General features: G+C 44.3%; 1 long non-coding RNA gene across 3 annotated transcripts in view; it reads left to right on the forward strand.

Moving 5' to 3' along the window:
* Positions 1-1,965: 1,965 nt before the first annotated feature.
* LOC128850369 (uncharacterized) overlaps positions 1,966-19,790 on the forward strand; it is a 58,119-nt gene continuing 40,294 nt past the window's right edge. The window contains exons 1-3 of one of the 3 annotated variants that reach the window (XR_008447720.1): positions 1,966-4,283; positions 5,841-5,942; positions 17,733-19,617. This is a non-coding gene — a long non-coding RNA (uncharacterized LOC128850369). Of the gene's footprint in view, positions 4,284-5,840; positions 5,943-17,732; positions 19,618-19,790 lie in introns of those variants that run through there. The other 2 variants (XR_008447719.1, XR_008447722.1) reach the window with 2 other exon arrangements.

A 19,790-nucleotide genomic window follows, 5' to 3' on the forward strand; every position in this document is an offset into this window, starting at 1 on the left:
TAAAACTTGGTGACTCTCCCTCCTTCCCATCATCCAACAGTTAAATGTAATTTTGGATATAAACTATCCAGATTAAAGAGTTATCTGACATATTTTACTATCATGCTGGCTCCTAAGTTAAATAAACACTATAAATCGTGGAGCTATATTCAGCTCTGACTGAACTTTTACATCAAGCTTTAGTTTGATGTTGAAATAAGATGACATACTCATTTCAAGACTACTGACTTCTCCCCTACTGGTGTTTATGTAAAGGGAATACAGCTCATGGACTTCTCCCTGCATCGTAGAGATACTGCCAAGTGTTACTCAAAGTGGTGTTTTCCTTCTCCGTCTTGCGCTGTTCACCAAACGTTTAGAGGGAAAACAGGTCTCAGACAGTGTTTGTGTAGAAACTGTTTGAGCACTGATGTTACATCATTTTGGCTCAGAGTGACAAAATGTAATTATCAGAAAACATTTCTAAGTAACAGGCATGTTGTCTGCTCTAGTTAAAATAATTTCCGGCAAATGATCCAATCACAGGCAAAAGACCAGCCACCTTCTTGTGGCAGAATAGATCTGTATAATGAATATGCATGGTAATGATATAGGACCTGAGCGAGAGTCACATCTGCAAGATCATAGAATCATAGAATAGTTAGAGTTGGAAGGGACCTTAAAGATCATCCAGTAGATGTCTGTCTACTTACAGTGAAGCTTTCTTGCTACTTTACAGAGAACAGAAAGAAACCCAACTGAAAAGACAGACTATATATGATTGAAGATGTATGCCCCAAATGTGGCATTGGGTGGATTGGCCATTTTTACTACAACAGTAAAACTTTCTCAGCTGGCTTAGCAGAGGAAGCAAGGCAAGTATTTTGCATGCCCCCATTAGGACGTATTTATGTTTTATGTGACTGGATGACATAAAACAGTGTTTCTCATCTCTTTCTGTAGCTGTGAAAGCTGGCTGTGTTCATGCTTCACTAGGCCTGCTGGAGTCAACACATCAGTCCTGTTTGGCACCCATGTCCATAGAAATTACTAAAACAGACAGTGCTTGGAAATTTTCCTGCCTGCAGTCCAGCTGCAGAGCACGCTCTCCCATTCTGCTTCTCCTACATTTTGACAGTGACAAAAGCTTTTAAAATCTTTTAAATTATTGCATTCATAGTCTTCAGCATTTTCAAATCCCTTGTCATCACCTTGCTTGACCTTTGTATGATGGAGGACTTGAATTTTAACCTTCAGTTCCTAAAATCAAACATAACAGCTTTTGGATGAACAATGCCTGTTACGAAAGTTTTGTCAGTCTAGATGTAAAGGCATCAAGTCATGGGGATTGCATGGTGTCCCTTGCTAATGAGTCCCTTGATTGATTTCTCTCAGTATTAGATGTCTGCTAGCATAATGCTTTCCTGAATTCAGTTTTCAGCTGCTCATATTACCACTCCTTCGCCTGCTTAGTTGAAGAACCATCTTCAATTTATACTGCTTCCTTGGCAAGGCACCTGGATGCTTCCCTTTGATGAGCTGAGCAGGGATCCTGACTGAGCTCTTGATGACAGCCTTTGACAGGCACCTAGTCCCATTGAAGCTTTACACATCAGGGGATGCATCTGCAAACTGGAATTATGTATAAGGCCCCACGGCCATGTGAAGGCTTGTGCTCTTAGGTCTGGCCTCTGTGAGGTGTTTACCACGTCTGTTTGATGACATTTACTTCCCATCAAAATCATTGCTGGCGGAGGACATTCAACATAACTCAGGCAACTTGGGCACCTTAGATGATCTGCTTGTGTAAATGGCATCTGGATGTCCCTGCCCTTGCCAAACAAAGGGCTGTTGCTTGAAACAGCCACACTAAGGTTTGCCTCTTGACCAGCCAGCAGCCTGTTTGAAGGTAATTAGGGAGTCCTCAGCATGCTGCAGCTGATTTGTTGGGGGTATTGCAGTGGAGTTATACAAAGAAAATGAAAGGAGGGAAGGACAACAGCATGTACTTAGAAATTATTAATGTTATTTTGTTATTTATTTGTTTCTGGTTTGATTTGTGTTTCCTTTTTTTTGTTTTTTGGTTTTTTTTTTACCTTAAAGCAACTCCTCACAGTCTTTTATTTGCAAAGAAACACGATGTACTTATCAACAGAACTGTTTTTGAGCTATGGCATTTTTAGCTTCTGCTCCCTTGAGCTGTTGGTGAGACATTGAGCAATACTTGTTTAGTGGCTTTAGAAGTTGTGTAAATCATTTTAGTCAACAAACTTGGCTGCTCTTTCAAGTTAATGTGACCTTAAAATGTAATGGTAGAGTATTTGTTTTTGCAATGTTAATGTAGGTACTTTTGCTTATAAACAAGAAGCATCTATAAAAAGGACTCTGCAAAGCAACAGTCAGTCCGGAGTGTGCAATAGTGCTCCTTCCACAGCGCCAGCCCTTTCCAGAGAGTGAGCTAAATCACCATCTTGCTGAAGCCTGTGGGAAATGTTTCCATTCACTTTAACATTATCAAGATTTGGCATAGTAAGAAAATAAGCCCTGGGTGTCAACATACTCTACCTCTTCCAGAAGCACAGATGTGCGTTTTGGCCCTCTGACATGTATGTTTTATGGTTAGCCACTGGTTTATTAGTGTAAGTCTCAAAGGATTCCTTGAACCCATCAGCAGAAAATGAAGGTGCAAACCCTAAAGCTTTCCCATTAGATGAGAATCTCCTTTTTCCCATCAATGACAGTTGCCTATGCCATGGAAGTATATCAGCAGCTTTTCTGCTCTACGGATTATATCCTGTGTTTTGCAGCTTACACTTCAATCTTTTTTTTCCTGTTAAAGCCCTGCCGGGAGTATTCAGTCATGCAAAGTCATTAGAAGTCAGTGGCGAGGATCCTCATTGACTTCAGAGGAATTTGGATGAAGGCCATATAATTAAGCCACAGAAAAGGCTGTTTCGCTGTATTATCTTTTCCTGGTTTAACTGTGTCACCTGGATAGATCATGCAATCTCCATCCTCTATGGCTAGTAAAAATGGCACCAAAAGCTAATGAATAGCCAGCAAGTTGCGAAAGGTTGTTGGTGTTATCAGTTAATTATTTTTTGCTGCTTGAACCTATTTTTTCCTTTTTTTATTGTTGGCAAATCATCGTATAACTTTCTCTTTTACTTAGGTGATTGAGTTTTGCCAGCTGATGTCCTGGCTACATGGACAGTATTTATATACCTCTGAAAGAATGAGCTGGAAGACGAGTGTCCTGTTCCTTGTCCATCTCCTACTTCAGTTTTGTACAATTGGACTTTGACGAGAACAGCGCAGAGGGTGGTACAGGCACACTTAGTGGCGTGACAGCCTGTTTTGATGTGCTCATGCACAGGGATTCTCTCACTTTCCAGAGGTTTTAAATTTGCTGGAGGGCAGACCTTCTGCTTGGACAAGAAAGGTCTGATCTCAATGGTGGTTTCAGTCCTTCCCTGAGGATGTGGTGTGAAAGTTCCTGCTACTGAGGGAAAAAAGCAAACAGCCTCTCCTGCGTTTTAGCTATTGGCTGTGAATCACTGTCTCTGGCTGCAGCCCACTCCTCTGAAGTGTGTTTCATCTGTAGTAATAACAACCAGCTTCTGATTTTGGGACTCAAACGCTTCAAAGGAGCCTCAGTTCCTCTCTGAAAGACATTGGATATGATTTCCTCCTCCTGTGATGCTCATCCCGGATGATCCCCGACACCTTAGCAGGGGCAGCCTGAGGGAGAAAAACCTCAGGGTCCCCAATCCTATGTCTGGGCTCACAAGCAAAGGGCTGCAGGAATAGGAGGGGAAGGACCTGGAGGACTGAGGGACTGTAATGTCCTCTCCTTTTCTGGGAGATGGGAAAACCGATGTATTTTGCTTAAGTACAACACACCAATAGAATCATTGCAATGTGCTAGATAGTATGTGTAATGTTGCAAATAATGATTCTTTTGATTACACCGTGGTATGAGGGACAGTGAGTTTTGCCCTGCCTTAGCTCCTTTGTGTGGGAGCATCAGGGAGGGAATGGTCTCCTCCCTTCCCTGTTCCTGCCCCTCAAACAGAAGCTCTGCTTATGCCTGTCTCCTGAGTCAGCCTCAACAGCACAGGGCAGGGAGAGACTCTTGAGAGGCTTTGAGTTTGCATTGCCAGCCTCCAAGAGCAGCTGGGCCTCCTTCCTTTCATCGGAGCTGCCTCTGAAGGATGAAATGCCCAAACCATGGACTGCTGAGAATAAGTGCGGTGAAGAAGAGTGAACAGCAAGGAAACAGCAAGAGGTGGATTAGCTGGATGGTAAGGGATGACTCAGTAGTGATGCCTCCATTGTGAGAGCAGCTGAGGGGCAGTCTTGAAGCGCTAGCGCTGGGAGGAAGAGGCCAGGCATAGGGGCAAGAAAGGACAAAGAGAGAAAAAAGTGCAGTGAAAGTTTCTGATGAAAAAAATGTCATCTCCCTACCTAAAGCTGTAAGCATATTTACTCAGAGCTGTTTGTGGCACTGACATCAATTTTTTGCTCCTGAAACCGTAGTGGGAATAAGGGGAGAAATTGGAAAGAAAAAGAGGAAATGAAAGAAATCAATTTTTGGCAGTAAAATTTATCAGAAGCACTTAGGTATTTCTGGAAATGTTATTCCAAATTTCCCAAGTAGCAGAGGCTCAATGAGATAGTAAATCAGCTTTCAGGGCACTTAGCGCTGACCCAAATCCGTTGCAACCATATAACACAAAATAGCGAGCTGCTATTTTGAATCCGCCTCCTGCTTCTTATTCACCGGACAACGTGGTTTTGGACGGGTTAACATTATTACAGCAGCTTTCATGCTAGATCAGGTGCTACACATCCTCCTGAAACTGGCATGAGGCCAGGGTGATGGATTAAGGCTGCACAGACGTTGGGGCCATGTGTTGTGGCTAATTGTGCCTAATGTTGTGCCTAATGGGGAGGCAACCGTGTGAGCGTGATTGCTGGGGCTCAGCTTTGTCCTGCCAGGTGACCTGCTAGTGTGAAGAGATGATGCTGATGGCAGCAGAGCCTCTGTCTTTGGGGCTGAAATCCTGCTTGGTGGCTGAATGCCAGCAGCAATTCGAGGCCAGACGCGCAATGAGCTGTGAGTGATGGAGGAAGTAATGGGGTTTTGAAAGAGCCTTGGTCACCAACTTCCATAGAAATAAATGCATTTGGAGATTGGGATATTTTTAAAACCCCATTGGGTTCCTGTACAAATATGCCTCCAGGTGTCTAATTCTCATGAGAGACTGCTTGAATTGTGAAGTTTTTCTATCGCTTCCACAGACCAACCATCACTGTACTCTGTGGCCATACTTCCCTGGGCTGGGCTGATCTACTGGTCCCCACCACCCAAGGACACCTTTGGGCTGGCAGTCTGGAAGATGCCATTAACAAAACTTAGGACTTCTCTAATTTGAAAGGGCTTTGTATAGCCCTTCTCCTCCAAGGGTTTCCCTCGTTGCAGGAATGAGGAGCTTGGGGAAGCCGCAGTGGCTGCTCTGCCTGAACACCACCCTTCTGTGGCCCAGGGTCAGGGCTGTGGTGTACAGGAAGGACCTCGTTGTCAGAGGCTGAGGCCAGATGTAACCCTTCAGCCAGGGAGAAGCACTGTGGAGCCTGATAGGAGCTGGCAGGGGCAGAGGAGTGCCTCTTTAAGACCTAGCAGGATGTGGGCAGCTTCAAGGTTTCCTTCAGCAATCCATAGTCCTTGGGAACTGGCAGTATATATTTTGGGGTGCTCTGCAAAGCAGTGATATGATCAAAGGCACCCTGGGGTAGGAACTTGGTCGCCGTGAGAAGCTTGAAGGATAATGTGGCTTAGAAAGTATTTCCTTCTGAAGAATTTCGTATCACGAAGCTGAAAGATTTTACACTTCAGCAAGCCAAGTACCTTGAAAGAAGAGTTTCGAGGCAAGAAGAGAAAGCCCCTGAGGTGAGCTAAGGTCTGTCAGAGACATTGCTAATGCTATGTGAACATGCCAGTGATGCAGGTTTGGGTGCTCTACTAGCACACAGCTAACAGGATGCTTGGAGAGCCAAGAGCACTCCAGGTCACTAATGCCATCACCTGGGTCAGCAACTAATAGTCAGACACTAATTCACAGAACTTCCCTTCCCTGAGAGGTCTGGCAAATATATGTATCTTTTTAAACACTGAGGAAGTGAATGGTCATGCTGAGGATTAGGTCCTCATCACATCTGACCTGAGGCATACTAGCTTCACTCCAGCCTGAGCCGCCTGCTGCCAAGCCTTGGGCTTTCTCCAATTTTCCCCTCGCCCTTTCCCCTGCTCCCTTCTTCTCCCTCTTGTCCCTGTGTTGGGGCCATCCAAAATTGAATTCCTGCTCTGGCATGGGGTGGGGAATAAGTGTGGAAATCCTTCTTTTCTTATTTTTTCTATTTTTTTCTTTGAAATGCAATTCTTACTCACTTGTCCTCTTATTCTCAGTATATTCCCTGCTGGACCCATCGCCCCTTTCCCCAGTCCCAGCTCTTCACAAGCTGCACAAAGATGTTGATAACATTGCAAGAACAACCTCCCCAGGGTCTTGGTCTGGCCCTAAAGGCAACTCCCTGGTACCAGCTGCTGTGTTCAGGAGGTCTCCGCTTGCCAAGGCCAGTTAAAGCCCACTCGCATCTGGCCAGCCCACGCCCTGGACTACAAACATGCATGCCATAGATCTTCACAGAGCTTCTGATCATAGAATCGTAGAATCACTAGACCTTTTAGATCATCGAGTCCATTCCTATCTGCCACTAAACTATGTCCTTGAGTACCTCATCTACCTGTCTTTTAAAGACTTCCAGGGATGGTGACTCAACCACCTCCCTGGGCAGCCTGTGCCAGTGATAAAACCCTTCAATTGAAGAATTGCTGTTATTCACTTTTTTTTTGGGGGGGGGCTATTCCAGTTCAGACTTTAGATACTGAAATAAATACCTCAACAAATTTCAGCAGGATGCTTTATTCCAGGTCTCTCAGCTTCCTTCTCATCCCAATTGGTCTGTCCTCCAGAGCCCAGCCATTTCTGAAAAGGACATGTCCTTCAGGGCAATATTTTACACTTTCTTGATGTCTCTCGTTTGTCCCCTGATGTAAACTCTCTTTTAGCATGACTCTTTCTGTGATAACCTTTTTAGCCTTTTTCCCTTTGGGTTCTTTTCTGTAACAGAAATGATCTACCATTGGGAAGCCGTTCCTTGCCTGATATTTGTCCCAAACTTCCTGCCCCTTGTCATCTTTATATTTAATTTCTCCTAGGTTCCCCTCTTTATGTATGTTTGCTGCTGCATTGGTCTCCTCAGTCAAGCTGATGTTCTGAAGTTTTTCTGGGGAAAAGAGATTATTTCCCAAAACACATTAGATGGATCAGGAAAACCCACCAAGTAAGCAAAATTTAGACCAGCAGAAGAACACGGCTTATTTTATTTGGGGAGGACATTAAGATAAATCTTCCAAATCATCCACTTCCAAATATAAGCTTAGTATGCTTTAGGAGATGCCGCTGAGGCAAATCAGCCAGTTTAGCTGATAGGAAAGGCTTTGTAGTGTTGGCAAGTGCTCCTACATGCAGCTGACTGAAGTGCCAGTAGTTTGACTCAATTGCTATATGTCAGTTAGGTAAGGTCACCGCTTTAGTCATGCAGTGTTTCTGCATTTTTTGTAGACTCCCAAGGGAGCAATGCTCTGCAGTGAACCTTTTTGCGTTTCTTATTTTCACATCCCGGGTATCTTCTGGCAGTCATCATATGTATCACAGCTTGATTTCAGCCTCTCGCGTTCTCAGGTCTCCTTTACAAGCAGGGTGCGATCTGGCTTGCAGAGCTTAGGGTTGTCTGGGCTTGAGTGAAGTGACTCATCCTCACAGAGTGATCTCCCTTTTCCACTGACAATGAACTGCAGAGCCGTTCCTATTAAGCAAAGCACATAAGTCAATTTTTGGTTCCATTTTTAGTCAGCAGAACATTTAACCATGAGTTTAATATTAAACTCATGCTCAAATCCCCTGGCTTATTATTGGATTTAGATGAATGTCCACACTGCATTGCTAAATGAGAAGGGGATTAATTACAAGGATGGTGGAGAGGTGGGTTCAAACAGAAGAGTGATGCATTCCTGCACCAAGGCTTTCCCCCTCACCGGCTGTGTATCCAACATTTTATTTCCAGGGCACAATGTTGATATTTAAGTCTTACTCATCGAAGGACATTTTTGTAGTGTTGGATTTGCTGAGTGAAATTGCTTGTGGCGTTCCTTAGAAACATCATCAGCATCTCAGCTTTGTTGCATGGTAAGGGTGATGGCAGCAGGGTGATCCTATGTGGTGTATAGAGGGCATCCCTCTATGCATCTAGGTTTTCTCATCTAGAGCTTCAGATGGTGGAGATGGAGGAGGCACATGAAACACAGTGGGCTCATTTGACTGCTTTTCCACAGCAGATTTCACACAAGCCCAAAAGGATAGAAATGTAAATACTCAGTTGCTGCAGTGACTTTTTAGAAGGAAGGAGGTGACAGCTCCATTTGTATACTGCAGAAGAGCAGTTTGGGCAGGGCACCACAGGCCTGTGGATCTCTGTGGAGGGCTTCTGGCTTTCTGTAAAGGAGGCTCCTCCCTCCTTGTTTACTCCTTGTAGAAAATGCTAAACTGAACATGTTTTTAGAAGCATACCGTCTTTACAAAGTCCTATTATTTAGACAACTCTCTTCCTCTAAGGCAGGAGATGACATTATATTCATGAAATGTTTCATTCAACCCTGTCTTGTCCTTAACTGCTTGACATAAAACATGCTAATCTCTTAACAGAGCTGAATTTCTGTCCCAGTTGCTGCTAAGATGAACATATGATAAAACAGTCTTGTATCTGCCCTAAAGCTAGGCTTTAGAAAAACTGTAAAAATATCTAATTAGCTGAGCAAGGTGCGATACAAGAGATGGCCCCCACTCAGAAGGCAATACAGGAGGAAGTGTTATGCAGGTCATGCTGTTTGGATTTGATTCCTTAAAATTGGATGCTAGATAAAGCAAGGCATCTGCAAGCTACCTTGAGTCCTGAGCAGAAGTAGGCATAAAGATTGATGTTGTCAATCAAGTGCTGACAAAGAGCCCAGCTCTACGGGCACAGACCAAGCTCTCAGTCTTTGCGCCTCACTTTCCTCAGCCTTTACAATGCAAAGAATAATAACTGCTAACCTCATAGAATCATAGAATCATTAAGGTTGGAAGAGACGTCTAAGATCATCCAGTCCAACTGTCAGCCCAACATTCCTGTGTCTACTGAGCCATGTCCCGAAGTGCCATGTCTACACTTCTTTTTAACACCCACATGGGAAGGAGACTCCACCACTTCCCTGGGCAGCTTGTTCCAAAGCTTGACCTCCCGGCGGTATGGCATTGACTGGTCTTAAACAATGCTTTAAACGAAAAGTCTGAGCGCACTTAGTGAAACTCCGTTTCAGCTTATGGACTTAAATTTAGCATATGTTTTTTTCCAGTGTTCCTATTGTTTTCATTAACCTGAGATATCTGCACCCCTTCTAGCATGCAGTGGCAGTAGGGGACTGATCTGTGACTTCTAAAGTTGCAAATCAGAAGCCTTTCCTTCAGCTGAGTGGAGGTACGCCACTGCCAGGCTGTGGTAAGTGAGAGGACGATCACCACAGACTGTTATGATTTGTAGAGAAAAACCCTAAAGCTTAGTCATCAAAGCCAGGGGTTAGTCATCAAAAACAATCTACCTTCCTCTTAAAATATAAAAAGGCATAAAAGTTTAGTACAGTTTACAGGGCATTAAAAAAACCCACCGCTATTACAATTGCCAGCGTTAATTCTCATCAGGTAGCCTTCCTTTCCTACTTATGCAGAGACTTACAGCTTCGTGTCTGTTGCCAAATGGTTTAGCCCTGGTGCCCATAAAAGATTTCTGCTTTAACTGTCTTGTTATCAGATGATCAATGTCCTGACACTTCCTAGCGATTAATCCTGTGTTGAAATGAAATTAAGTTTCCATATATTTGGCAGAATGACCCCAGGACTTCCTATTTGGGGAATACAAAGAATAAAGCATCTGCAGCCTAAAGGAAGTCAGAGTCTCTGATTTCCTGCAGAGGCAGAACAAGAACAAACAGGGAACACATATTTCACAGCGGCAGTCGAAAGCGCACGTAAGAGCCCTGGCGGCCCTCATGATGAAAACAATTAGAAGGGGGAACGTCCCCGGTCCCAAAATTATTTGTGGGTGTTTTGTTATATACACAATATGCCATTAGAAAATAGATGTAACGCAAGTTAATGTTTTTTCCAGGTGACTATAAAACTTTCCCTTAGCATATGCCTTTTGTTTTACATCAGCAAGATTGTACTTGTAAAGCAAGTGAGTTTTACATTGCCATTTACTACGCTAGACTCTCTAAATCCATTTGTGCTTGAGAAAACACAGCGACATTTTGTTTGATGGCTTTGTTTAAATGAGCCAGGCCAAGTTCAGGCTGATGTAAACTCTAGTGAAAGGGGCAGGAGGAGGTGCTAAAGCAACAAATCCTACTTGCATCTTAGCTCTGACTTGCAGTGGAAGGCACATAGGGCAGTAGAGGCACCAGCCTGCCTTCTGAAGCTGTGCAGCAGTCTTCCTGAGAGTGAGCCATTGCTGCCTCTACCATGCAGTTTAGCACCCCTAGACCCACAAAAAGAAAAGCTTCCAAGTGCTTCCAAATTGCTGGTTACCCCTTGCACTAATGAGCATCATCATCTTAAAATTAGACCTCAGTCTGAATAATGCTTCTACCTGAATATGTACATGCCTGTGTCCATGTGTGTATATAGATGTGTGTGTATGTATAGACAGAGGCAAACCTGTTCTGTTTACTTGCTACATTATTGGGACCATCTTGGTTGTTGTAGTGCATTTACTTAGCTTTGTCAGATGGCTCTCACTCTTTGCCATGGCCGGTTTTGCCAGTATCAATGGTTCTCTTGCTGCTGGTTCTTGCCAAAATAAATTGTTTTATTTCTCTCCTGCAAAGGTACCATATTACCATAACGGCCAAGTCAAAGAATATCTTTTTTTCCTGCAGTTTTATATCAGTCAAGCCTCTTTTAATTCTTCCTAACCCAAACTGGAGTGAAAGAGGAGAGACCTAGGTGGTGCAGGATGTGCTCAGCATGCTTCCATGGGAAAAGATCTGACTGGTGGCTGGTTAAGACAGCTGTCTTTCAGCAGGCAGAAATAGGGCTAGTATGCTTCCCTGGCAAGTTGCTTGTCTTGGCATTTTTAATAAATGACTGTCTGGAAAAAAAAATGCAAACTATTACTCTCCTTTGAACTATGACTCCATAAGGGGAACTGGTTTTGAAGTTCCAGGACTGAAAGAAGACTCTAAGTGTCCAACCATGATATTTTTCTGAAAGGGCATATTTAACTTTTTCTTTGAGTTGTTTGCCTTAGAGTGCATATTTCTGTAGCCCTGAAACTATCAAATGCATGAGGAACATAGCATGTGGCTCACAGATCCTTACTGTGGTGACACTGAGAAGATCATGTTGTAACAAACAAGTCTCAAGAGAACCACAGAGAACTGTGAGTGAACTAAGGACAAGTTTACACCACAAAACACTGCTTGCCACTGAAATGACAGAGACAGTGGGAATCAAAGCTGGTCTGGCCACATGGCATGGGGAACATTTAGTGGATGCAGTCTAGACAAATTGATTTGGTGATTGCCTGGAGTTAATTAGCCCTTTTTCTTAATTCATGCTCTTGTCATATGGACTTTGTTTCTCCTGCAGTTTGGTAAAAGGCTCAAGCAGTACCTGTTTGTACTGAAACCTGCAGAGAATTCAGGACATAGCAGGGAACAAGGACGTTCACAGAGAGAGATTAGATCCACAAGACCCGCATGCAGCAATTCTGTATCTATTGGGAGTTGGGATGCCTTTTCACCTTGTTCTTTGCTCTAGGTTTTGCAAGGCACCATGTGTTCCTGTCTCTACTAGTAGAGCTGGTTAAGTCTCTACCAGTTATTCTAGAAGGATCAATGTACAGATGAATCTACGCAGTGCTGCCAGCTTTTGTGATTTTGTAAGTCTTGCAATATTTGCATTTTGTTCTCTTGGTCGATTAATGCAATGGAATTCCTCTTCCCATTTGCAAACAAGGAGGGGGAAAAAAAACCACTCCAGTCTACCTGCAGGAAAGGAAAACCACACAGGAAGCCTCTGGCTGTTAAAATTGGGCTCAGATACGTCATTCCCCATGAAAGCTGCAGCTCCATCACTGCAGTCTGGGTATTGTTGTACATAAGCCCTGCTCAATAACTTAGTCTATCAAAAGACCGTTTTTCTCTCTTACTGCTGCCCCCCCCTACCCCCCCCCCCCCCCCCCCCCGCATTCTGCTATCATTCTTTTCTCTTATAACAATTGTACTTCCGTGCCAACAGCTGCTGGTTGTTTTCCACTCTTCCAGTGTAAAGCGTTCAGGGACAGCGCTCCCTTCCCCTCGCAGAGGTGCCCATAGGCAGAAGCAGCAAGGCCCAAACTGACCTTCAACAACCCAGGGGGGAGAGCAGTCAGCGCAGACCTCTTAAAATAGGCAGCTGACCTCCTTGGCAGCTCTGGCCTGAAGGGAGTCCAGTGGAGAGGCCAAGGATACCTTGCAGCATCTTTTCTCAGGGATGCTACCCAGGTGGTGGAGAGTCTCCCTCAGCGTGCTGTGGGTGGGAGCCACTGCTGCATGTCCCTTCCTGTGCAGGAACCACACACCTCTGATGTTTTCAGCACTGGACTCCCATTGCCCATCAGCCATACCTTCCAACACAGATTTCCTGTATTATACTGACAAATCCCACGTCCTGTACAAGAGGCACACAGGACACAGCTTTTCTTGTGTGCTTTTGTCATCTGGTCATTGCTGGCAGCAGAGGCTCTTTCTGTATGTGTGACTTAGCAGTCCAGATGCCCCTCATCTGCAAACACTTCCAGCAGCCCTGTGACCAAGCATGTCACCCTGACCTACCCTGAGTGTGGTGCACTTTCTTCCACAGCCTCCGGGCTAATTCTTATCACAGCAACTCTTCAGTCAAAGGGAACATTAACTCTAATTTGGGCACCTTGATCTGAGGGCCTTGATCTAAAGATCTAAAGAAAGATCTTTCTTTAAGGAAAAGATATCTGGATAGCAAAGCTTACTATATACAAACTCAGACTATCTTTTTCAGCGGGTTTGTACTTTTATTCTCCTGCTCCATATTCAAATCCACCATTGTGAGTGACTCAGTGAATTGTAGGCATGAGGCATATCTGGAGTTGGAGAAGTCGTTCTACTGCTGCTTCTGTTGGCCAAACCCTATTTCTTCCGTAAGCACATCACATACAAGAATACCCTTTGCCTTCCTCTCTCACTGACACCAGCCTCCCCTGGCTGTGGCTCTCAGACTTCACATGATGAGAATCAGTAGTTACCTGCGGCACCACTGTGACTACCATTGTTTGCTTTAGAAGCTGTAATGTAGTGATGAACCTCAAGGTGCTGTTTCTGTGAGAGCGACTGGAAGAAACTGTAAATCTATGTGTTGGCTTGACAAAAACGCAGGCGTCTATGCTCTACTGCTTTACTTCTACACAGAGGTAACCTCAAGGAAGTCATCATTGCTGGTATGTAATGTGCCTTGCGGCTGGAAGTTGCTGTAGTTTTTCTCAGTGGAGGAACTCGCCCAATGTAGTCATTACCTGAGGACTTCATCAAAATCACTGTTGTGTTACAAAGGTGTTAGTGAACAGAGGATCTGCCTGATACGTCAGAAGTGATAATGTTTTCCTGATGCAGCACATAAATTGCTAAGCAAGTGTTGTCTTAATTTACATCGCTTTTACCCAGACATAATTTGACAATTACAGGAGGAGCCTGGATCTCCTGGGAGGAAGATCACCTTTGCGGTTCTTGAAATTGATGATGTGTGGGTTTCCAGCAGGACGGCTATGATTGTTCAGCAAAAATTAGCTCTACACAGAGCTCATGAAACTGCGTGCATCAGAGTCATTAACAGTCAATCAGCTACCAAATCTTCTTTGCATTGTTTCAGAGATTGTTTAGAGTTGGAAACCCATAAATGAATGATAAGATCCTTTGAGGAAAGAGAGCGTTAAACTTTCTATCCTTTGCCAGTCTCTAGCCTGAGTACAGGCTGCCTGGCAAGAAACTTTGGGATATCTCTGGTCCAGCCCTTGTTCAGTCACAGAGAGGAGATCAGCTCTGAGGAAGGTCTGACCCTCACCTCTTGTCCTATCCCCTTGCAAGAGCGTACAGGGGACATTGCTGCCTTGCTTTTTGGCAGTGTGACCGTAGCTCTTGTATGGGTTTTCATGTCCCTTGGGTCTGACAAGGAGTTGGGATTTTCTGCTTGTGGTTTGAAATGTGTAGATGACTGTAAAGCTTTTATCCTAGAAAAATGCACTCCAGGAGCAAAACACATTCCTGGACCTTGTGTTAGGTTGCATATATACAATGCCTGTTGCAAACTGAAAAACTTTGAAGTCTGAATAGGGAAACTTCTGGTCTGAACTGTAGCTTTGGCTGGTAGAAAGCCCTTCTGTGCTTAAGAGCTTCTCTAAGATGTAAAACATTTTGAGTTAATTAGGGTTAGGGGTTGTTTCACTGTTTGAATTTGTGGCAGCAGAGAGTTAAATAAAGCTTTGCTTACAAAGTCTCTCACTTGGAAATACACACAAAGCTGTTCAGTGTTAATTCACAAGTTTGCTTTAAGGTTTTTGGGTAAACATTTTCTCTCCTCTCAGTCTCTTTGAAGGAGCTCTTCCAGGTCTTTATTTGCTTTCCTTTCATAGCTGAGTTTGTCTGGGCTTGGTGGGCATTGTGTCAGCTTTGCCATCAGGTCTGCAGGAAGACAGTTAAAACACTTTCTACTTGAGAGCCAGCTCTTCAGGATGACTGTTAGCAGGGGACTGGAGATCCAAATTTAGTAGAGGTACTGATATGATGAGTTAAGAGTTTACAGATGAATTCTGATAGAGCATTCAGAGAGAGAGAGTATTAAGGGAGGTTCACCAACTTCAAGTTGAAAAAAGCATCCAAGATTGTGACCTGACTTAGGTTAGGTTTATTCATTAAATTTTCACTAGCCTTGTGAGAATTTTACAGGGAAGCTCTGTAGCCTTTTCTTGTTAGGGGGAAGACACTAAAACACAAAAAGGAAAATGTATCCTGGAGTAATGAGAGCAAGCCTACTTCTCTATGCTATCTAAAGGGTTAATCAGCATATCTTGGGCCTCTAAGGCAGATAAGACACCCTTCATCTTCCCAAGGGCTGACATTTTAGTCTGTAGAAAGGCAGGTCTTATCCCCACCCTATGAGATAAGACTGAAGGAAACCTCTTGGCTGGTCCAATTAGTGTCCTTCACTCCACCATGAATCTATGGGACTGCAGCCCAACACCTTGCAGGAAGCCTCCTCGAGGTAGTCCCTAGCTGCTCTGGCAGCTTATCCTCTCTCCCCTGACCATGTGCCAGAACACAGCCTTTTGCAGAAGTGGTTACCACTCATCTGTGCCTGGAGAAGGACCTCCCCCATTCCTGTACCCTGCTGTGATTGCCACGGTGCAGGGTTTCCATGCGTCCTGCTGCTGGAGGCTGCAGTCCAGGGTTTCCTGGTGGCTGAGAGCCCAGGTCATACTCCAACCCTCAGACCTTGCCAAGTCATGACACTGATCTCACTAATGGCTTACTAACCAGTTGCAACTACTTACAAGATACAAGTGAATTTGTATGTCTCCTCAAGACATCTTGCACCAAGGTGCTCCCTTGGATGGATCAGAGACCCTGGCTGCAATCTAGTATCTCCCACTGACTGACTGGATTGGAAGCACCTTTCCTGCCTCACCACATGAAAGTCTGAGAGGCCATTCCCCGTCATGCTTTAATCAGACATGCCGGAGGCACTGTGAGTGAATAAAAGATGAGGCAGAACTGGGGACCACACCAGCCAGTGAGTCATGCCAGGAATATTTGAAGCAGTTGAGTTCCCCTCACTTACACATCCTGTCCAGGGGGGCATATTCAACTCTTCTTAAAGCATTTGTCCCACAGTAAGGCAGGGGAATAAACTATGGGCATCCTACCTTATCAGCCTTAGCCTTTCTGTTAAGGATGATATAGCTAGGTGGTATTTTCTAAGAAACAGCTGATTTTGGCAAAAATTTACTGTCAGCCTGGCCCAGAAATGAGAAAACAACTCATTACTGTCAGCCTGGCCCAGAAAACAACTTTCAAAGTTGTTTCAGAGTAGGTCATCCACAAATCAAGACCATTTATAGTTGTAATGTCCACTACTAATTCTTAAGATACTTGAATGGCATTTCAAGACAAGAGCTTGGAATTCGATTAGGGTGTAGAATATTCCTCCTGTTTGCCTTTTATTTAAATAATCACTGAATGAGATATTAAGATCTTGTCTACACTGAAGAAAAATGCATTAAAATATTTTCTGTCAGAAAACCAAAGCAGGCAGCTTCCTGCAGACACTAGTGTGTGACATTAGAGTCTTTCACTGATTTCACTTATACCTCATGGGAATAGCTCGCATTTAAAGTTAAATCTGAAAGGTAATTTTTGTACTGGAATGGGGGTATTTACGTAGGGAAGAGATCATGGTGTAACTGCACTGTATACCTGACTGCTAATGCTGTACCTGATTACAGAACTCATGTTATAGATAACTGCTAACAAGTCAGAAAGTAGATAAGGTCTTTCAGACTGTGTGAGGGAGTAATTCCAGATCTAAATTTTGGCCCAAAGACAGGCTCGAGGCTTATTCATACATATCAGGGTTCAGGCTCTCAACTGGGGTAAGGTGATACTACCCTATTGATTTCTGATGAGCTAAACTAATTTACAGCAGATGAAAATCTGCTCCAGATTTCCCAGCCGCCCTATCAAAAATCTTCTCAGAGCATTGACTGAGGAAAGAAGAAAGGTCTCGGGCTGATTTCAAATAACATAATAGATCCTAATTTAATTGACTTAATTTTATTGGCAACTATTGTATGATGAAATGAAAACAGATTATCTGTATGAACAAGAAAAGGTTAGATGGGAGTAACCCATTAGCAAATATCAGGGCATCATCCTACTGTCCTCATTTAATAAAGGAACGGGTCAGTAAGTATAATCATAAACATGTTTACATTTTAGCAAAGATTTATTTGAGATCATTGCTAGCAGAGAGATGGGTTCTTGGAAAAGCAAATGATGAAGTAGTCTAGATAAGAAGCTAGCTCCTTTACCAGGCATAAACAGGTTTACCTGTTTAATTTCACCTTTTATGGCAGCTGAGCTATTACTTCGGACTGGTGTGAGATATATGATATTTTTTTAACCTTTGACAATTTTTCTCTATTTACAACTTCTCTTGCCTGGCTCTAATGCCCTAAGCAATCTCTGCATAGATGTAACTTGACATATGGTGTACCTGAGAGTGAGTTGGGGTTTCTTCTCAGAGTGTGATCCAGGGTAAATCTTCAGGTCCAATTCTTATTAACATTTAGCATCCAACTGCATCAACACTTAGGGTGGCACAGGACAGCTCAACTTTCTGACCAGCATGGTCATCCGTTGGCCTGCTAGCAAGCATAGATACTGCCTGGATCTCCACAGGTGTGCCATTGAACTGCACTGTGAAGGCCAAACCCCTTCCTCCACCTCAGGTCTTCCATTTTCCTCCTAGGCCTGGGCATTGTCTCTGGATGCTGCCAACCTCTGCCAGTTTAAGCTCCTGAGAGCCAACAGGGCCTGCCTGAAGATGCTGCCATGGCTGGGCCATGAAGGAAGGTGATGTGACAGCACATGCGAATCTGTGGAATGGGTCAACAACCTAGGTTATCTGCAGGACCACAGGCCTCGGAAAGCAGGGAAGGGGTGGGCAGCTTTGGAAACCTGCCGTTCACACGTGAGACATTGTCTGAAGAAGCAGTTTGTGCCCATGCCTGCTCCATGCACCGCGTACCAAGTGGTCCTTTGTTGCGTGCTGTGCAACCAAGCTTTGAACTGTCTGGGGTTTGCTGGAAGTCCATCCAAACAGGATTTAAGAGCAACACTAAAATCTGATCCAAGGACAAGATTACCCTGAGGGAGGGAACAAATACCATTCAATGCGAAAGAGAGAAAATTCAGATCAGATGCAGGGAAACCAGACGTGATTCTTTACTTAATTCTTTGCTCATGTTACTTGCCAGTGGTATGTGCCGCTTGTGCAGGAGAAAAGTATGTTTTAACAAAAGGCTGTCCAGACTGACCTTTAAGAAAAGGGTTTTTGGATCACGACCTGCAAATAAATAATTTAAAAAGTATATATGAACTAAAAGCTTAGAATTTTCTTCATTTTGATTAGAAATCGATACTCCAGGAATGCAACTTTTCTGTGTGTTTACATATGCTGGGGTTTGATTTGGCCCTGTAGGTGCAAGGCTTCAGTCCTGCTCCCTTACTTGTGGAGATGTCGCCAAATCTTGTATCCTAGGCACTCAGGAAGTCACCACTACTTCATACCACTCCACTTGCACTGGTCACCTTGTTTCCACACCAGGGAACATGCGTACTGCTGCAGACCTCATTTGCCTGAGAAATGGGTTAGTCTTGCCTTGAAAACCCTGGGTTGAACTTTGCCAAGCTCCAGACCAGCTCCATCATTTTGTGCTAGTTTCTGTCCCAGCTCTTTGCTGAAGATTTCTGCCTCCACAGCAGAGGCAGTGGGAAGAGACTGCTTGTCCTCTACCTGGGCTCACAGATCCTACTGCTGCATCAGTGGGGGTCCTTGTCCCTCTCAGAGCACCCCTACAGGTGTGCCACCAGGTGTACTTCGGCTGTGGTGAGTTTCGTTCTGATTTTCTTCTCTCCCCCTCTCCCCAGATCCCTTAAACTGCTCAAACCTGGCTCTCTGCTTTCAAGGCACCATCCCCAGCCAAACCTGAGGCCCAAAAAAAAGGCAGAGCCAGTAGTGAAAACCAAGGATTACCAAAATGGCAATCCAGTGACACTGTATGAGCTAGGCTGGACCACTCCAACACTGATCACATAGCAGCAACTTATTTGTTACAGTGCTCCTGCCCTTTCTCCCAGTTGGATTTAATGAGCAGAGCCCTCAGGGGCTTCACTGTGTGCTTCCTCGCAGAGGGCTCACTCAAAAATCAGCATACAACCTCTAGTGCCGTGACCAGGATCAGGGAGAGGATGTTGGGGGTTCTGTTTTTGGGGCGAAACACTGGCAGCTCCCCTTGTCGAAGAATAGAGGCAAGTTATGGGCATGTTTGCTCCTCCTGGGAGTGTGATGACTCCTGAGGGCAGAGTTTTGCGATGCTAGGGTGACCTCTCTAATCTCACATTCCTGCACAGCGAAGCAAGCCCCAACTGCTGCAGAATATGCCCACTGCTGTAAGACAAAGTGTCAGAGCTAGTGGGCACACGCTGGTATTTCCCCATGGATTAGCTGCCGTTCTGGTGGAAAGCTGAAAACTAACCATTTACACCTGAAAAGCCCCAACACGTTCTCCAAGGAAAATTCCAAATCCCACCTCTTCCTACACCATTTCAAACATATTTGTTTTCAGGTCTGAGCTTTTCAACAAAGAAAAGAGGTGAAAAAAAATAAAGTCTTCCTAGGAAACCAACTCTTAGTGAAATTATTCGTTCTTGTCCGTAAGAGAACATGATGCAGTTGACCTCTCTGTTTGAATCCCGGCAGGAGCTGGAGCCTGTGACGCAGGATCAGGTCTCCTTTGCCTGCTCC

Source organism: Cuculus canorus, chromosome 1 (assembly GCF_017976375.1).
Source record: "Cuculus canorus isolate bCucCan1 chromosome 1, bCucCan1.pri, whole genome shotgun sequence".
Taxonomy (NCBI): Eukaryota; Metazoa; Chordata; class Aves; order Cuculiformes; family Cuculidae; genus Cuculus; species Cuculus canorus.